Below are 20,513 nucleotides of genomic sequence, written 5' to 3' on the forward strand. Positions count from 1 at the left end.
GACCTTCATAGAGGCCAATCATGATGGAGGCATTTTCTCAACTGAGGCTCCCTCTTTCCAAACGACCCTAGCTTATGTCAAGTTGACACAAGACTAGCCAGCACACACAATAAAATATAAAGGAAAGACAGATGAAAGGCTTAAAAGTAAAACGAGCCCCACGAAACTCTTAGAGAAAAACATGAAATAATTTGTGCATTGCGATAGGTCAAAGATCTCTTAAAGCCAAGTTCTGGTCACACTACGCTTGTATATAAAAACTGCTATGACCCATAGTGGTGTGAGAGGAAGCACCGTGAGCGATGCTATAACTTTGAAAGGGGAGAGTGCAGTTTTGGACAGCCGCTGGGGACCATAGCTGTGGAGCAGCCATCCTGGATGTGCTGGCCTTGGGATGGGAGGTTGCTTCCAGAAGAAACTTCACAAGCAGCTAAGCCCTTCCTACTGTCACAGGAGTGCACACAGCCTGCTTCATGGAAACCAGCCGTGCTCACCACTTTCCTTCGTCTGAGTCAGAACAGATCAGGGATGGATCCTGACCCGCGATGGGCTCCTCCAGACAGGTATTCCAAACGCCATCCTACCTATGGAAGGCCTGAGCTTTCAAGACCCGGCAGACTGCTCACACGTGCATTCACCAGGCCATCACATTGACTTGGCCTCTTATAAATAAAACACGCATGTACATGTATGTGCACAAGCCAGCAGATATGTTCGGGAGCCAGCGACCCGCTCTTAATTTTACCATCCTTTACATTGATTTCTCAGTGGTGTCTTTTGGGGCAAGCTGATCCCACAAAACATCCATGAGGCAGGAGAAACACAAAACTCAGTTGCAGAAAGCTCTCTGTACGTAGCCAGAGAGACTGCCACACTGGTTATTCCATTTTGGGCTTCCTGAAAGTTTAAATATGAATCAAGTGGGAAATGACTTGAAAATAGATAAAGGATTACACATGTCTTTCCTGTACTTCACACGGCTGTGAAAATACGTCAACCTCCCTCAGACATGAAATGGTGTGCCAGCAGTTGCTTTGTTTGTTTGTTTGTTTGTTTGTTTTAAAATTACAGATGGTAAAAATCCAATTGTTCTAATTGCATTTCCATGAATCTTGACAACCACACAACAACCACCACACTGGAGAAATGAAGCACCCCATGGAGACTGCACTGTATGATCCTCTGTGCTCAAGTTATATGTCCAACCCCAGGCCCTGGCACTACCCATGTCCTTTCCACCTTTAAAGTTTTGCTTTTGGGGCCGGGCGTGGTGGCGCACGCCTTTAATTCCAGCACTTGGGAGGCAGAGGCAGGTGGATTGCTATGAGCTCAAGGCTAGCCTGGTCTATAAAATGAGTCCAGGACAGCCAAGGCTACACAGAGAAACCCTGTCTCGAAAAACAAAACAAACAAACAAATAAAAGTTTTGCTTTTGTCAGAATGTTTCATCTTAATAATAAAAAAAAAAAGTCATGCAGTACAATTTTAGCCTGGCTTCTTTTCCTCAGCATAATGTATTGGCCATCCCTCCATGCTAATGTGTGTGGTAAGCCTTCCTTATACACTGAGAGAAGGCCCACACCTGTTTACACATCCACTTGTTCCACAAATTTTCTTGTGGTTTTTATCAGTTATCAGTAGAGTTGGGCTAAGCTTGTAGCTCAGTGGTAGAGCCTTTGCCTGGTATGTGTGAGGCCCTGCCTCCAGAAAACAATACAAACATAAAGTATACATTATAAGCTAAAAACAAAACAAAACAAAACAAAAAAAACAACCCATTTGAGACAAAGTTTCATGTATCTCAGTTTGGTCCGGAGTATGAAGTCAAGGATGACCTTGACCTTCTGAAATTCCTCCTCTGTCTAAGTTCCAGTACTGCAGGTGTGCACCCCCACAGCTGTTTGATGTGGTCCTGGGGATCAAATCCAGAGTTTGGCAGTGTAGGTCCAAATGAGCCACACTTCAGCCCAGGGCTAACATTTTCACAAAATACAATTGCTGCCTGTAAGACATTTTATTTCATTAGTCTTCAGTGGTTACAATGTGGACATTGTTTTCTTGTAATTTGTTATGTGGGTGTTTCTCTGACATCCGTTAATTTATACATGGACCTTTCACTAAATTGGCACTATTTTCTGCATCCATATTTCTTCACTCTGGGAAAGCTAATGGCATGCAGATCCCTTTAGCCCCCACCTTTAAAGACGTACAATTCCCACGGACCCATCTTGAAGTTTGCTGATTCTTTCCACTATCATCTTTGTTTGGGCCACTACAATATATTCTGAATTTCAATAGCACAGTTTTCAGTTAGAAAGATTTTGTTTGTTGACTTAATTTGCTCATTTGTTTCGTTGTAGTTCCCACTTCTCTGCTGAGAACTTCCATTTCCCATTCACTTCAAGAGTGTTGCCAGGCTGGGCATGGTGGCGCACGTCTGTAATCCCAGCACTTGGCAGGCAGAGGCAGGCGGATCTCTGTGAGTTTGAGGCCAGCCTGGTCTACAAAGTGAGTCCAGGACAGCCAGGGCTACACAGAGAAAAACAAAACAACACAACAACAAAGTGTTGCCTTCATCTTGTGGACAAGGGCTGTGATAACCCGTTGGCCTTACCGAAGACGCTTCAGCCTGACTTGGAGAGGCCTCTCCCTACAGTGAGCTGTGGTGACTGCAGAGATTCAGGGATGCTCAGGATGCAGAGAATAAGTGATGGTGGATACGGGCCCTAACCGAGTCACTTCTGCCACCCCCTCTAAGGCTCCGGGAATGTTGTGAAAAGGAGGCAGGAAGTGTGTATGGAGCAGAGGATGGGAGGAGGGCTATGCAACGCCATCCCTAGACCAGACACAACTACTGCAACCGTTAACACATCAACTACAGTCACTGCGTTGGGCCTGCACAAGACCAGCACTATCAACACCCAGTCAGGGAAGAGGGAGGCCTCCCAGGGCTGAACTACTGGCTAACAGTAGAGCCTGAGGTAGGAGGAGCTAGCACTGTCTTTAGTTACAGCCTCGCTGCTGAACACAGAGCCTGTAACACAGAGCATAAAGCACAGAACATAGAGCATGGAACACAGAGAACAGAGAACAGAACATAGAACATAGAACATAGGACATGGAGCACAGAACACAGAGCAAAGAACATAGAGCACAGAACACAGAACATAGAACACAGAACACGGAACACAGAACACAGAACATAGGACATGGACCACAGAACACAGCATAGAACACAGAGCAAAGAACATAGAGCACAGAACACAGAGAACAGAACATAGAACACAGAGCAAAGAACATAGAGCACAGAACACAGAACATAGAACACAGAACATGGTACACAGAACACAGAACATAGGACATGGACCACAGAACACAGCATAGAACACAGAGCAAAGAACATAAAGCACAGAACACAGAACACAGAACACAGAGCACAGAACATACAGAACACAGAACACAGAGCACAGAACATACAGAACACAGAACACAGAGCACAGAACATACAGAACACAGAGCACAGAGCACAGAGCATACAGAACACAGAGCACAGAGCACACAGAACACAGAGCACAGAGCACAGAGCACACAGAACACAGAGCACAGAACACAGAGCACAGAGCACAGAGCACAGAACATACAGAACACAGAACACAGAGCACAGAGCACAGAGCAGAGCAGACAGGAGAAATGAGATTCCCCATGCTTTCCAGAACATGACTCGCTTCCTCATGTTTCCTCATGATTTCTACAAGAGCGTGCTGCCAATGCCCGCATCGTGTCTCCTGGGCCAGAGCTGAGAGACAGAGGGGAGAAAACAAACGCACAGAACTCGCCCCATCACGGGAACTAGTAAAACCCAGAATTCACTCCTTCACTGTCTGCGCTATGAGGTCTCTAGTCCTCTGCTTCCTGCATGACCCGGTCAGTTCCGGCTGCTGCAGCGAGAAGGACAAGGCTGGACCAGCTTGCGCCATCTTGGCGAGCCTAGGGATGCTGCGGCTCAGCTCGGTGTGAGCAAGAACAGGGCAAGGGGCGCGGTGGGCGTCTGCCTGCGTCTGAATGAAGGCAAAAGCATGAGCCACACCGTGTAAGGTAAGAAATAAAGAGGAGACAATGGTGGGAAAGGGCCCACTAAAGGCTTTCTAGGCCGCACGGCTGTGAGCGAGGCGGCAGCAGAAGCCATAGGTTCCCTGTGTGGTTCCTGCTCTCCAGGAACACAGCTGTGAGGAGACGCCTGGCGCAGCGGAAACGCTTGGCTGCACAGGGTCAAAAGCCAGCAAGGCTACATGGGAAGAGGAGGAGGACGAGAGATGCGAGCCTTTGCACCTTCAGGGAGACAAAGCCGTTTTCCACCGCAGCCAAGAGACCTTGACAGGGTAATTATTTTTCTCCGGTTGCTTCTGTCATTTTTTAAAAATTACACAGTGAGATTCTTTTCCGAAAAGGAAACTGAGAGGCAGCACCTATGGGATTCCGAGCTCCCGCCTCCTCCTCGTTGCACATGGTAGATAGGGTTTCCAGGCCTTTGGCTCAGGGGTGGGAAGGAGGGGCCCAGCTACGGAGAGGGGAGTCATGGTGTCTTCACTCGCCTTGAGTTAGCAGAGACGAGCCCTCGTAACTCAGCGGGCTGCTGGCACTGCTAGCGTGCTTTAGCAGAGTTCAAGCATTTGGAAGTTCATTTCTCTTATTATATCTGGGCTTACTCCTACGAATCATGACATCTTCATCCTAGGAGAGCAACTATTATGTTAGGGGGAAAAAAAACCACAACCAACCAACCAACTGCGTTTGGAAGGTCTTCGCGGAGAGCCCCTGCTAGAAGCCGGCCCCGCAGGGGTGAGGCCCCGGCTAAGCAATTGTGCAGATGGCCTGCAGCAGCAGAGGAGGCCAAGGCCACTGTGAGTTTTCGCTTGCAGCTGTGTGGCAATTCAAAGCGATGGGTTTCTAGCTTTTAATTCAGGCGTTGAAGCAAATGTTTTCCAACGCTGAGCACACAGGGAGATTAAAGGACCCAGGCCAGGTTTGAGCCCACAGTGGAGTGACCTTGCATTGCAATCCTAAGCAACAGTTCTAAAAGGATGGACAAGGTCTCCACAGACACGAATATAAAGTGTGGTTCCTGGCATAGAAACCAACCTGACAGATGCGATGTGGTTTTTTTTTTTTTCCTGATCCAAAATTTATGCTCGCCCAGCCATTCTGGGTCATGTATGAATGGCAGGGCTGGCGAGTGCGTCACATTTGTGTCATTTCAGAGTTTTGTCTGGAACTCTCCTTTCTGCTGGAAAACGCTCTGGCGTCCCCCGACCCCCACCCCAACCCCCCACTTACACCCTCCCTTTGGCCTGCTGCTGGGACTGTATTCTGTCACTTACCGAACATAAAAAAAAAAAAAAAAAAAACCAGCAATCTGGAGCTAATTTGAGTGGTTTACCATATCAGCATATACAGCTGGGAAAGATTTTTAAGAGAAGGCTGAGCAGGAACAATAGTCCTGTGAAGTGGGGGCAGCTCAGAGAGCACAGGAAGGCGGCTTCAGACAGCCCGGCAGACAGCTGTCAGCCACTCCAATAACAATCCCCAAAGCCAATGAAAACGGGCAGGCTCGGGTGCAGGCAGCTCGGCCGGAACACCAACAATGAAAACACAGGATTACAGGGCCTTCTGACTTAATGGCTAGGAGTGTCAGGGCCACCTGTCTTTTGGGAGTCCTTCACCAGGGCTCCTGGCCAATGAGGCCTGAAGAGGAATTGCAGATGAGACCTTTTCGTTTCTCTACAATGCTGGCCAAGATTTTTTTTTTTTTCTGGATGCATGCAAACGTACTGGCTTTATCCTGACTTATGAATTCAGCAAGGCCCACAGCGGCACATCTGTTTTTGACATCAATTTCTTATGCTCTGCAGGATGGTTGAGTTCTTAACTCTTTGGGGGCCTCTGGCTAGACCTTAAATTTCCTGGTGCAACTTGACAGAGGTGAGAGGGCTTGGGGGGAGCTGAAGAGAGCTGCGTTGAGAAAGAACTTGTGAATGCTTTATATTAAACCAAGCCAAAAGACAAAGGAAGGAAGGAAGGAAGGAAGGAAGGAAGGAAGGAAGGAGGAAACCACCTCAGATCAAGCTCTTGACAAAGACCCAACCGGTTAGAGGCACTCTGCCACCTAAGGGCAGCAGACGGGCTGTGCAAAGTCATGGAGTCAGAAGGAGGCGTGGCTCTTTGTCAACTCCTACCACAACGCAAAGGCTTCTGGGTCAGTTTCTTCACCTAAGACCAGGTGACATTATCCCCCTTTTCATCATTTATTTCCTGACGTATGGTCATACTTTCTCCTTCCAGAATATTTCCCTCTGACAAGAGTAACTTTTGGGTTTATTGTTGGGGGAAAACTCCCCATTTGTTTTCAACTGACTTTAAAAAGATAAGCCAGACCCACTGTCCTACAGCAGACAGAGTGACATCCTGGGGAGGTTCTCTAGAAAATAAACCAGCTTAGAAAAAGAAAAGAAATAAAGGTTGTGTTAGTGACCATCCCCTCCATTTTAAATTGTGTCTGTCACATCATAGTAGATCACTAAATTAATAGTTACTCATCCCTGTGCTAAGCCGAAATTTTCAGTGTACAAACATGTCCTGAAACACACAAACACACACACACACACACACACACACACACACACACACACACATACACACACACACACACACACACACCCCAATGTGAAAACTTCTAGCAAGCAAAAGGATAGGAAGGCTGGAAAATATTTCTTAAAATAAAAAATAATATTCAGGGGCGGGGTTGGTGGGGTGGGGAGGCTCCTCAGCAGTTAAGAGCAGAGGACCCACATTCACCTCTCTGCACACTGGGCAGCTCAACCGCCTGTAATCCTAACTCTAGGGAACCCAGCATCTTATCCTGGCATTGCGGACACTGTACTCATTGTTCATAAACCCAAACACAGAAACGTGCACTGTGCTGGCTACTTCTATGTCAATTTGACACAGGCTAGAGTTATCTGAAAGGAAAGCACTTCCACTGAGAAAATGCCTCCTTAAGATCCAACTATAGTGTGTTTTCTCAGTGACTGATGTGGGCAGGGCCTAGTGCATTGTGGGAGGTGCCACACCTCGGCTGGTGATCATGGGTTCCATAAGAAGGCAGGCTGAGCAAGCCAGGAGGGAGGATCGCGCCAGTAAGCAACTCCATCCGTGGCCTCTGCTTCAGTTCCTACCTCCAGGTTCCAACCTGGTTGAGTTCCTGCCCGGACTCCCTTCAGTGATGAACAGTGATGTGGAAGTGGAAGTCAATTTGCTTTTGGTCATTGTGTTTTGTCACAGCAACAAGACTCCTAACTAGGACACACACATTTACATAATTAAAATATATATTTTTTAAAATGTAACATCCAGCTAGGCTTGACAACACAAGTCTTTTTAATCTCCATACTTGGGAAGTGGAGGCAGGAAGATCATAAATGTAAAGTCATTCTAGACTACATATGAGTTTGAGGACAGTGTGGACTACATGAGACCAGAGAGACAGAAAGACAGACAGACAGACAGACAGACAGACAGACACACACACACACACACACACACACACACACAGAGAGAGAGAGAGAGAGAGAGAGAGAGAGAGAGAGAGAGAGAATCCCTATTTGTAAACTACATCAGTTCGATGATTATTTCAAAAGTAATGTCATCACATAGAAAAAAGAAAAAAAGCCAAACTGTCTGAAAACCCAAATTTTTCTAGGAAAATGCTCAAACAGTAGCACGGAGAATTACCTAGAAGGCTGCGGACGTATAGGCTCACACTTCAAGGGCCTCTGGTCGGGGAAGTGACAAAAGGTTTGTGTTTCTCACCAGCCCCAGGAAGTGTTGCTGTTGCTGTTCCTGGGACCTTCCCTGGAGAATTGTCACTCCAGAGAGATAAAAGCCAACTCTTTGCAGTTACCGCGTGTGTTCTCTGTACCTCTGTTACTGCTTTTCTGAACTGTTGGTCAAGTGTGGTACTGAATCGGTGAAGACTATTCAGAAAAGGCATCCCTAGAGAAAACAGCCACCCTTTAGCTCTTATGGCTACAAAATTATCAAAGTAGCGATATCCTAGCTGTGTGTGGGAACATACACCTGTAAATCTCAAGAGGCCAAGATAGGAGGGTATCCAATTCACAGACAGCCTGGACTGTTGTGACATTCTCTCTCTCTCTCTCCTCTCTCCCCCCCCTTTCTCTCACACAGACACACACACACACACACACACACACACACACACACACACACCCCATCCTCATCTTTTGAAGAATGAAATGGTCCTGACTTCAGAAGGGGAAGGCGGAAGGAAGATGCTATATAGCAATGAGTCCCAGAGTCTAGACCTTTAGCCCATGGCCTCATTCTGGATACACTGCAGAGTCCTGTGGGTAGGCAGATTCTTGGGAGGCAGATGGATGCCTAGACAGTGCTCTGCCCTGCAGAAAAGAGCAAGTGCTGACTCATGGATAGACAGCTGTGCTTCCCCCTGCCTCCACACCCCCACCCTTTTTCCTTTTTGGTGGGCAGAGAGCTTTGAATTCTTAACACCAGACCACAGAATCACAAAAATTATTGTAGAGATCAACACAGAGATGTTCAGGCCTAGTTAAATGTCATGAGAGAAGCCATACAGCTGTTAGCAGCAACAGCAGTGCCACAACTAAACTGTGGCTCCTGAGGCCCATCCAAAGCTCTACTGTAATATTTGACTATAATTCTAGTCACAGTAAGATGAAAAAAAAAAAAGGAGATATTTGGAGAAGCTCTAGAACAGAATTCTCAGCACACAGCAATAAGGTCAGATATTATTTTGGAGATCCTACAGGCTTCATTTGAAATATTCTTTTAAAGAACCCGAGAAATTATAGCTTCTATTAGTTCTAAACCACCCCCGCCAATGTCACCAGATCGTCACTGCCTACCACATACCTGGGTCTAGTGAGTGGTGACTTGCATGGCTACGGTACCCAATGATTGTGAATTTGAAGAATAAGAAAAAGAAGAAGGCTGACAGTGGTGTTTCTGGCACCTTTGGAGGTCCACAGCCCAGCAACCTCTTCGGCAGGCTGTCTGGGACCCTCCAGTGACAATCCCATCACATTCCTCTGAGAGGGGCTTGCCAGGAGAAAAGTGAGGCCATGGAGCCATCTGGAGAGGCCTAGAGTTTCCTGTAGTCTATATGAGACTCAACGCAAATTAAAACTATGTTTTAAAGCTGTGTCTCCCACCTGGTTCTCATTACAGGTTTTGGCTAGCAGGAAAAGGACCTGTCGGTTTTATCCACAGGAGGTAAAGAGAGACAGTATATTTTAGGGAAGATCAAATAAACATTTTTTTTTTTGATGTGATGGTTTCAGGTTTACCAGCACAGCGGCTGGGCCGATAACTACAACACACACGAAAGTATGAAATAACAAGAGTTCACGCAGCTGGACAACGCAATGCCACAGCTAATGAGGAGGGCTGCTCTGAGCCCCTGGGAGGGAGAAGAGGACACTTGGGAGTCCTCAGCCATTGACTAAGGGACAGAGCCTTGTCCTCTTGGGGATGGACCCATAACAATGCTCAGTTTTATTACACACACACACACACATACACACACACATTTATTCATTCATTTGTTTGTTTGTTTATTTTTTAATCAAGACAGGGTTTCTCTGTGTAGCCTTGGCTGTCCTGGAACTCACTCTGTAGACCAGGCTGGCCTCAAACTTAGAGATCCACCTGCCTCTGCCTCCCGAGCGCTGGGATCAAAGATGTGCGCCACCACACCTGGCACATATACATATTTAATATGAAGAAATCTCAAGTCAGTATGTGTTTTCCCATAAAGTTATATTGTTTGTCATAGCCTAAAAAAATATACAAGGGGATAAGAAGACCACAGCAAAGAATAAGAAAAAGACTGGGTAAGCGGAGACTGTTACTCCTAGTATGAAATTATAGTATAGTATACAATTATAACCTCTGGGGAGATAATCTTCTTTTTCTTTATTTTTCTTTCTTTTTTGGAGAACCTGTCTCTGTAGCCCAGGCTACCGTCAAACTCACTACATACCCAAGGATGATGTTATACTCTGATTCTTCTGTCTTTACCCCCTGAGCGTTGGGGTTTGCCACCACATCTAGTTCATGCGGTGTTTGGGGTCAAACCCAGGGCCTCATGAATGCTAAGCAAGCACTCTGCCGATAGACTTGCATCCCCAGCACCTCCCTCCCTCCCTCCTCTCCCTTTTCCATCCTTTTCTTTCCTCTCTCTCTCTCTCCTTTTTCTCCCCCACCCCCATCCCTTATTTATTTATTTATTTATTTTTGAAACAAATGCTTCCTCTTAGCAAAGGCTGGCCTAGACCACTCAATCCTCCTGCCTCAGCCGCCTGAATGCTGGAATTGCTAGCAAACACCTCAAGACCTTTCCTTTTTATGAAGATTTGTCTTTATTTTTACTTGTGTTTGGGGAGGGAGGGGGGAAGGGAAGGAGGGAGAGACCAGGAGCGTCACATATGTGTACTTCCCTCAGAGGCCAGAGGAGGGCGCTGATCACCTAAAGCTGGAGTTAACATGTGGTCATGAGTCTGGTCCCCGGAAGAGCAGGGATTCAAGACCTTTTTTAGTGTTAGGTTTCCTATGACGTCAAAGCAGCAGTGACTTATTAAATTAAACAATTCTTCGTGAGACAATTTTAGACTCAGAGCAATTTTTTAAATCAAAAGGTCACTACCCAATAATTACCTAATTAGTGAATACATTTTTCTCAACTCAAACAGTAATTAAAAATTACAACCGTAAAAGAGTGCTAATTGGGTTTTCAGGGAAGTGTGAAGTGCCTAAGCATTTTTTGCGCTTCACTCCTCTGTTGATGGTGATGCTAATTACTCGTCTCCCTTCTACATGATAACACCAATAGGAAATGTTTTGGTTCAATAGAGGCAGGGAAGGAGAAGAGCAGAAAGTCAAGCAAGCTTCGAGAATTGTCTAATGGAATTTTAGCACAGGTCTTTTGTTTTGTTTGGTTTTTTTGAGACAGGGTCTCTCTGTGTTAGCCTTGGCTGTCCCCGACTCGCTTTGTAGACCAGCTTGGTCTCTAACTCACAGCAATCCACCTGCCTCTGCCTCTGCCTCCCAAGTGCTGGGATTAAAGGCGTGTGCCACCCACACCTGGCTAAAAATTGTGTCGTATCTATAGCTTATATATGAAACGTTTAAGCTCCCCAAGTTGGTGAAGACAAAGGAAGTCAGCGTGAACACAGCTAGGGGTAAATGCTTCAGGGCACCAGTTTTGCTTGGACCAAGAGCAAGTGTGTGCGCAGGTGGTTTATTTTGGAAGTGATCCGGAGAGTGGGAGGTGATCATTTGGGGGACAAACAGGAAAAAGGGAAAAAGCAGCACGCAGAAGATGAGGTGCCATCCTAGGTGGCTGCTACCACGGGCGACTGATGTTCAGTCCCACCATGACCCGAAGGGAGGCTTCACCTCAGAAGTCCCACTGCAAGAAGCATTAACCGAGTGAGTACGGGTGACCGCACGGAGACTGGCTCCCCGCACATCTAGGCTGTGTGTAGAAGCCTTCCAGTGGCCGAAAACAGGTGGGCTCAGAGCAAGGTCCTGCATGCCCAGTGAGAAGCTGGGCGGACGGCTCTCACCTCCTCCTCACAGAAGCAGCTGGAACAAGTGGGGGTACTTAGAGGACTTGGAAGCGCCTGCAATGGGCACTGTCTGTATTGTGGAGTGTGGCTCCCAAAGCAGAGCCCAGAGCCACTGGATGCAATTGCTTTAAACCATGGGCCACTGTGCCAACTGGAATAAGTTAGTGATAACAAAGTTTGGCCACGGAACTGATAACACTTGGTTTCTTGACACGCAGAAGGTAAAGGGAAATTGGATGCCGTGAGGTTGGGTTTGTCCGGTGAGCATACGGAAATAGGAAGCGAGGGGCTTTTCCTTTGAGACAGATGTTACCATCTTCCGAGCCCCGGAACTGATAACACTTGGTTTCTTGACACGCAGAAGGTAAAGGGAAATTGGATGCCGTGAGGTTGGGTTTGTCCGGTGAGCATACGGAAATAGGAAGCGAGGGGCTTTTCCTTTGAGACAGATGTTACCATCTTCCGAGCCCACTTTTTTTCCATATGAGAAATGGAGAACTAAAACTTAACACTGAGAAAGGCTTAAAGCCAGAAAGCCAGCGTTGAGTAGCTTTAAGAATCTCTGCAATATTTAAATATAATGCCGGTAATCAGGCCTTTTGTCTCGCCCTGCCACGAACAGTTCACCGCCTCCAGCACATAGATGCGGCCCTGCATACCACAAGCACTCTTGTGGAGTCTCCTGTTTTCCTTCCTACCCTTACTCCCACCTCTCCTGCAGCAGAACCCTCGCCCTACAGCAGTGGGCTGTTTGTTTGTTTGTTTGTTTTAAAGCTACTCAGTGAACCTGAAAGTGAGGTTCAGAAGTCTGGACAGCCCTTCTCAACCACTTCCACCAGGGGGCGCAAGTCTCTGCCCATGGAACAGTTGGATTCCCTACCTCAAACTGGACCTGTGGAACGCAGACGCAGTACTCTACACCAAGTCGCCCCACCCAGAGAAAACTGCTGCAGTGTCACCTCTAACCAGGCCCAAAACAAAAAAACAAACAAAACAAAACAACAAAAAAAAAAGTGTGGGGGTGGGGGGGTGGGGGCTGTGCTTCACGGACAAGACTGGGCCTGCCTGAGATAACGGTATGGACTCCAAAAACAAAGTTCTGCCCTCAATACCAACACCTCAAAACCGTTGTTCTTTTCCAAATGTGTTTCTTACTCCTCACATACTGCATTTATACATGGCAGAGAGAAATATTTATTGGCAATTATTTTACATGTGGTTAAAAATATCCTCTCCAGGTTCCATCCACTTTTCAACCCTAAGTACTTCAGGAAACACCTTGGCAGACCGGCTGCCTGTCTGCAAGGAAAAGGCTGTTTATGTCAGCTCTTTCCTGGATCTGCGGACATGGAACGGCTTACTGTCATGGCCCATGTTTGCTGATTTCTCACTTTGAGTGTTCTGCGGGACCTCCAGCCAATGGTCACACAGCCTGTGCAGCAGCCCACAGGGACACAGGTTCTGTCTTGGGTGTAGCATGTGATCCTGCTGCAGCCTAACAGTCAATTAGTGCTCCAAGGCCTTGCTAAAACATCAACAAAGGGGCAGCTATCCAAGAGAAAAGGAAGTACATTCCCTCGGAGAACATAAAGGCCGTTGCTTTTCACTCACACACAGTGATCAACACAGCTGACTAACTTCCTCAAGCATCTGAGCCGGGAGGAGACCACAAGGAAAGTCATATGGCTTCAGGGACTCAGCCAAACAGACAAACTGTTTGGGTTGTGTTTCGTTTTAACTGTTGGGGGGGGGGGGGAGACCAAAATCAACAAATTATTTACCTTTCACTTTCAGGCATTTTATACATATCCATACTGCTAAAAAGCCAATGCAGAACTTAAAGAAAAGAAACCCACCTAAAAGTGAGCCTTGTCTTTTTTTTTTTCCTTAAGACAAGGGTTCTTTTTGTAGCCTTGGCTGTCCTGGACTTGCTTTGTAGACCAGGCTGGCCTGGAACTCACAGAGATCCACCTGCCTCTGCCTCCTGAGTGCTGGGATTAAAGGCGTGCACCACCAGGCCACCTGAGTCTTGTCTTTTTAATGTTCAGAACAGCTTGCTCTATTGAGAATAAAAGACATTTTAGCTCTTACACAGACAAGCCAGATGACTGTGGAGCTGAATAAGAATGCTGCCCATAGGTTCTTATGTTTGAATACTTGAACCCAGTTGGTGAAGCTATTTGGGGAGGATTAGGAGGTGTGGCCTTGTGGGAGGCAGGCTTTGAGACTTCAAAGGACTCACACTATTGCCAGTCTGTATAGCCTCATTCATTCTCTCTCTGTCTCTCTCCCCACCCCCTTCTCTCTGTCTCTGTCTGTCTCTGTCTCTGTCTGTCTGTCTGTCTCTGTCTCTCTGCCCCCTTCTCTCTCTCTCTCTCTCTCTCTCTCTCTCTCTCTCTCTCTCTCTCTCTCTCTCTCTCTCTCTCTCCCCCCTCTCTCTCCCTCTCCCTTCTGCTTGCAGACCCAGATACAAGGTCTCAGCTATTCCTGCCTGCACACCTTTGCTCCACCATCATGGATTCTAAACCTCTGAAGCCATGCGTCCAATTAACACACTTCCTTTTACAGGTTACGTTGGTCATAGTGTTTCATCCATCCAATAGAAACCTGAACTAAGACAACCATGAATGTAACAGCTAGAATACTAAGCCACTTAAAATTCCAAGCCATTTCTACCACTGGTCCCCTGGGGCCTCCAATAACCTCACCACAGTTGCTATTTTTTATTTGTAAAAGAGACGGTTATTTTTAATACACCCCTGAGAAGAAGAAAAAAATGCTGCAATGTATAATAGGCACCCATTACTGAATCTAAAATGGCCCCCACGTTTTGAATACTTGGTCTGTAGCTGTTAGCACTATTTGGGGAAGCTGTGGAGCCTTTAGGAGGTGGGACCTGGCTGCTGGGGGCGGGCCTCTGAAGGTGGTACTCACCTCTTGTCTCAGTCTTTGCTTCCTGGACTACTGTGATGTGATGTGATGAACGCATCTGTCACCATGAACTGCTCCAATGCGTCTTCCCCTCCCCGCACAACTTACAACAACTCCGACACTGCCCACCCCCAATCTTCCCTGCATTACCTCGATCTTCCAGGTACTGTGTTCAGAGCTATGAAAAGCAAACTAATACAAAACCAGTATGGGGTGCTGAGCCAACGTTCTTCAATGCCCACACGGCGTAGTGTGCTTTCCTCGACATTTTAATCATTAGCACCAATACAGTTGAAAAGTACTCTTAAGAGCTGAACATCCTTGTCCAGAAATCTGTTCCTTCCTTCCTTCCTTCCTTCCTTCTTCCTTCCTTCCTTCCTTCTTTCCTTCCTTCCTTTTTCTTTCTTCCTTTCATTTCCTTCCTTCCTTTCTTTTTTGAAGGCTGTGGTTTACCCACGCTAGCCTCAAACTCCTGAGCTCAGGTGCTCCTGGCTAAGCCTAACAAGAAGGTACATTGCCATCATGTCCCGCTTTCTTTTTTGGATTGTAATTTTTTTTGTGTGTGTATGCAAATTTGCTATTAGTATTTTCTATACCAAACAGAAATAATGTTTTCTTTTAGGTAGAGGAAATCCTTTTTTTTTTTTTTAAATGAAGGCTATTATTTCTAGGAGAAATGTTATCACATCACAGCAAACAAATTACAGCACTTCAGATTTCTCTCCAGAAGTTTCAAAAGGTTTTCCCCTCCCTCTCATTCTGTGTGGCTAAATAACGGTAGGACACTGGGGTCATGCACACCTTTCATCCTTGTACTAGGCAGGCAGAGGCAGGTAGACCTCTGTGATTTCCAGGCCAGCCTGGTCTATGTGGGGAGTTCCAGGCCAGCCAGGGATACATAGAGAAACCCAATCTCAAAACAAACAAACAAACAAAAAACCAAATGCAACAACAAATAAAAAAGCCAGGAGGCACAAGCATGTTTCCTGGTCAGGTACGGCTCCATACCCTAATCACCTCTGAATGTGTGGACTCAAGTGACAAGGCTGCTGCCACCATTGCTGCTGTTGTGTTTTGGCATTCCAACCAAACACATGGGCTGCATCCAACAGTGGGGTGCTGGGCCATGAGACCTGCCTTCAGTGATGTTCTCAAAGCACAAAGCTGTTTCTGGCGTTGCCTCCAAAGGCCATTTGTGAGCCTCCTAAGCAAACTGACCTTTCTACTGGTGCCTTCAAAGCAGCAGAAGGGGGAAAAGGGAGCGTTCTCTAAGAGTTAACTAATGACTCACAGCCCAAACCTGGGACAGATAGCTTGGTGAACGGAGGGATCCAAGAAAGGAATGTTCCGCTTAGGGCCAGAGGGAGAGAAATGAGAAGTACAGACCCTGAAAATCATTACCCTGGGAGACCACACCTGCCAATTTCCTCAGCTTTCTTGGCAGAAGTACAGAATTGACTCCTGGTCTATGACAGAGGTGACTCACGGGTGCTGTGTGAAAAGAGGCAAATGCGTTGGAGGACATACTAACTGCGATGAGGATCTGCCATCACTGGGAGTCCTAAGAGCCTGGCCCCTCCACACACCCTAGGGTCATCCATCAATTAAGCAGGATCCTCCTAGGGCAGGCGTGGTCCCTTACCCTTACCTGCCACAGCAGCCTTGAGAACCACTGGGCAACTCTGGCTCCTGCTGACTGCCATTAACTTTAAAAGAACGGCGTTGATCACCTTTGAAGAATGTTAAACTGTGACACCAAAAGAGAAAAAGAAGAGAGTGGAGACAGGAATGGTGGTGCCCCTTTAATCCTGGCACTCAGAAGGCAGAGGCAGCTCTCCATGAGTTCAAGGCCAGCATGGTCTATGTGGTGAGCACAAAGCTGTGTAGTAAGACCCTGCCTCAAAAAAGAAAAGAGAGAAAGGAAGAAACAAACAGAAAGATGAGAAGGAGGAAGGAAGAAAGGAAGGAAGGAAGAAAGGAAGGAAGGAAGGAAGGAGAGGAAATATGAGATCTTACATTTTTAAGTCTATGAGCCGGGTGTGGTGGTGCACACCTATAATCCCAGCACTTGGGAGGCAGAGGCAAGCAGATTGCTGTGAGTTTGAGGCCAGCTTGGTCTACAAAGCGAGTCCAGGACAGCCAAGGCTAACACAGAGTGACCCTTTCTCAAAAAACCAAAACCAAACCAAACCAAAACAAAACAAAACATTTTTAAGTCTATGAAATTGCATTCTCTTCCAAGACATACCCTTGCTTTAACATAAAAATGTTCAACACTACTAAACAATTACCTTATTTACTTTCCCTCTTACATATTCAAATAGGATGAATGACCCTGGGAGATGTGCCTGTTTACACTGTGGAGTTGCGTGCTGCTGGGATGGACTGGCTGGTCACCATGGCCAGAAACACAGCACTTCACTCCTCCCGTGTCTGTGTGTGCACTAACCAGCGCCTCCATGTCCTGTTCACTTTGCCACTTGCCTCCCTCCACCTTAGCGGTTGTGAGAACAGCTTATTAGATCCACCTTAGCTCTGCCAGCCGGGCTGATGGCTGATCTCTTCCCCAAACTTCATTGTCGCTGCCTCTTGTCCTGGGATTGGTTCCACGCAGGTGGGAGGTTAAATTTCAAATGTGTACACTGTCTCTACTGCCCAACATCCCCGAGCTCTTCGGGAAGCACTGTGCCAGCACAAAGGGCCAACATAGGTTTTGTCCCTTCTTTGCCATTTACGTTCCCCTTAAGATAGTTTCTGGAGGCAATTCATAGCGTCAACATGGCAAAAGACTCCTGCAGACACGGTGGACGCCTATGCCTCAGGCCACCACTGTGGTAGCTACTCTATAAGCAAAGAGACCGTATCTCATTTAATGACAGATCACAGAACCGGTTCCTCGTCTTAATTAAAACTACAGAGCCGTGCCTGTTAACTACAAATTCTTATTACCAAAAAAGAAAAGGATGGGCGGTTAGGTGAAACAGCCTTCTGACAACCTCCACAGAAACCAGTCAGGCCACTCCCTTCAAGGACACAGAGATGGGAGCCATACATACTGTGTGCACAAAGCACTTTTGGGGCTGGACCCCACTACCCAGCCTACTCCACTACCTGTGGACTTAAAAAGCACCTTTTAACATAAAGTGACACAATGTGGAACTTTAAAATGACACCAAAAGGCCACCATCCTCAGACACACAGTGCTCCTTTGTCCTTACCCAACTTCCTTCATGATAAATTTACATGTTTGAGTATGTGATAAGCTCATAGGCTGACCTGAGAACAGAGAGAGAAGGGGGGGGGGAGAGAGAGAGAGAGAGGGAGAGAGAGAGAGAGAGAGAGAGAGAGAGAGAGAGAGAGAGAGAGAGAGAGAGAGCGCACAGGTGATTGGCAGTTCCCACAGCACCAGTGTTAAATTAACTTTCGGGAACAATTGTTTGGAAAAAAAATTCACAGATTAGGTAGAAAGTAATTCATGGGTAGGAAGGAAAGGAAGGGAAGAAAGGAAGGAAAGAAGGAAGGAAGGCAGGCAGGGAGGGAGGAAGGGAGGGACAGAGGGAGAGAAGGAAACTATGCTTTTAATGTGTTTAATTTTAAAATTGTTTTTGATTGATTTCCTTTCTGTGTGTTTTGCCTGCACACACATATGTACACCACATGCATGCCTGGTGCCTGAGGCGGTCAGAGGAGAGCACTGGATCGCTTGGAAGTGGGGTTACTGGATGGTCGTGAGCCATCATGTGGCTGCCGGGGTATGAACTTGAGTCCTCTGAGAGAGCAACCAGTGCTATTTACAGCCCCCAAGCAGTCTTGAGCTGTCGATTTGATGTGGCCCATGCTGAAACCAAACTACAAACAAGATCACAGAGATTACAGCTGATTAAGAGTGAAAACCACCAGAAAAGAATAAACCCTGCAGTGCCAATAATCCCTAAAATATTTTCTCATTAAGAAAACATGAGAGAAGAGCCCCGTGAGGCCGGGCTGCTCTGTGGGAGAGCGAACAACGCCTGGGAGGCAGCATTTTTGTGTCCAGCGTTTTGTTGTTGCTGGTACCCAACTGCCAAAGTCAGCAAGAAGAGCAAGTGGGGATCCTTTTCAAATACAGTCCTGCTGTTGTTTCAGTCCTAGAGTGGGGATGCTTCTGAGCACAGAGGATGACAACAGCAAAAGCCAAGCCCAGCAAGGTTGGGCCCCTCAGCGCCAATTCCCAGGCCCCTCTCATCAGGGAAGCGCAGCTGATAATCTGTGGGAGGGAGGGGACCCGGGACTTTCCTCAGCAGGCTTAAAGCACATTAAACAGCGACAGTGGCCTCTGCAAAGCCACTCCCTAGCCCTGGAACTCTCTCATCTTTGGAGCAAATGCTTTATGACACAAATGTGTACAGCACCTACCACTGCCCCCAGGAGAATCCCACAGAGTCAAATGGGGAAGAACAGAGCTGTCTGGGTGCTTTAGGAACTAAAATTAGCCCAACAACCAACAACCAACAACCAAACAACAACAAAAACTCACAAAGCTATAGAGTAAATAAATCTCCATTTTTGTATAGTGGAAGAGATAAAGTTAAATAATAAGAAGCTTTTTGTCATTCAAATGCCAGTTCCTGGTCCTCCCCCTTTCCTCCCCCCCCCCCCCCACCTCCCCACTCCGGGACTTAACTGTTTGTCCTTTGCCTACTATTCATGTCTCTGTTTAAAGACCCAGACCCAGGGCACCTGCCACCTGTCCACTTTCTGCTGACTGACAAACTAACATCCCCGGGGTGGCCAGCCCTCTCTTCCTCTGGCTGCCTGCACTGGTCATATAGTGCTCATGGGCATTTCCATTAGCAGATGAAAACTGGAGTGAGGGAGGGAGAGAAAGGGGGGGGTGGGGTGGGATCAGCTATTCCATTTTACCACTGATTGGCAGGTAGGATAAAAGCTTAGAAAGAATAATGAGACTTTGCTCTTTTCAGGCCAACGATGGATAAGGATAGATGCATTTTTTTTTTTTTTACTATGCCAATCCTCACCCAATCCTTTTTTTTTTTTTATAGTCTATTATGTAGACCAGGCTGACCTGGAACTCACAGAGTTCCTGCCTGTCTCCTGAATACTGGGATTAAAAACCATGCACCACTACTATACTTTGACATTTTAGTCTCTCTCTTGAAAAAAAAAATTCATTTATTTATTTTGTGTATAGGAGTGCACTATCTGCATATACACCTGTATGCCAGAAGAGGGCATCAGATCATATTATAGATGATTGTGCGGTACTGGGAATTGAACTCAGAACCTCTGGTAAAGCAGTCAGTGCTCTTATCCTCTGAGCCATCTCTCCAGCCCCTCATCTAATTCTTTTTGTTTGTTTGTTTGTTTTTCAAGACAGGGTTTCTCTGTGTAGCCTTGGCTGTCCTAGACTTGCTTTGTAGGCCAGGCTGGCCTCAAACTCACAGCTATCCACCTGCCTCTGTCTCTCCGAGGGCTGGGATTAAAGGCATGCACCACCATGCCCAGCTCCCCTCATTTAATTCTTAAAGATGGCTACGTAGAGATTAAAATGACACTTTGGACAAAATCCGAGGAGCCGTCACATAGCTCTTTGTTTCAGGTCAAGTTCAGCAAGGTCTGTGGATCCGTTTCCGTGCGACTGAAACCTCACTTTTGTATCTATAGATCAAAATGAGGATCTCTAGTCATCATCATATGGACTGGTCCTACAGCGCAAGAGCCTAAGGTTTGGAGTAAAGATGAAGCCAAGTGTCTGCTTCAAGACCAATAGCTCAGCCGGTCTAGGTCTGTTTCATTTTTTTTCAATGATCAGGGTGGGCTGGAGTGACTCTAGAACCTTCCCCAGCTTATCTTTCTAGAACTCCATTCATCCAGACCCACCTTGCTTACCTCCTGTGC

At 46.7% G+C, this 20,513-nt stretch overlaps 1 protein-coding gene and 1 long non-coding RNA gene across 3 annotated transcripts in view; one reads left to right on the forward strand and one right to left on the reverse strand.

Moving 5' to 3' along the window:
- Positions 1–20,513, reverse strand: part of ARSB (arylsulfatase B) — a 137,870-nt gene that overhangs the window by 79,220 nt on the left and 38,137 nt on the right. The window lies entirely within an intron of this gene.
- Positions 4,201–9,586, forward strand: LOC311608289. Its single transcript, XR_014782895.1, has 3 exons — positions 4,201–4,379; positions 5,910–5,979; positions 9,396–9,586. It is a non-coding gene; the product is annotated as an uncharacterized lncRNA (long non-coding RNA).

The sequence above is a fragment of the Acomys minous genome (genome assembly GCF_964271855.1).
Source record: "Acomys minous genome assembly, chromosome: 11".
Taxonomy (NCBI): Eukaryota; Metazoa; Chordata; class Mammalia; order Rodentia; family Muridae; genus Acomys; species Acomys minous.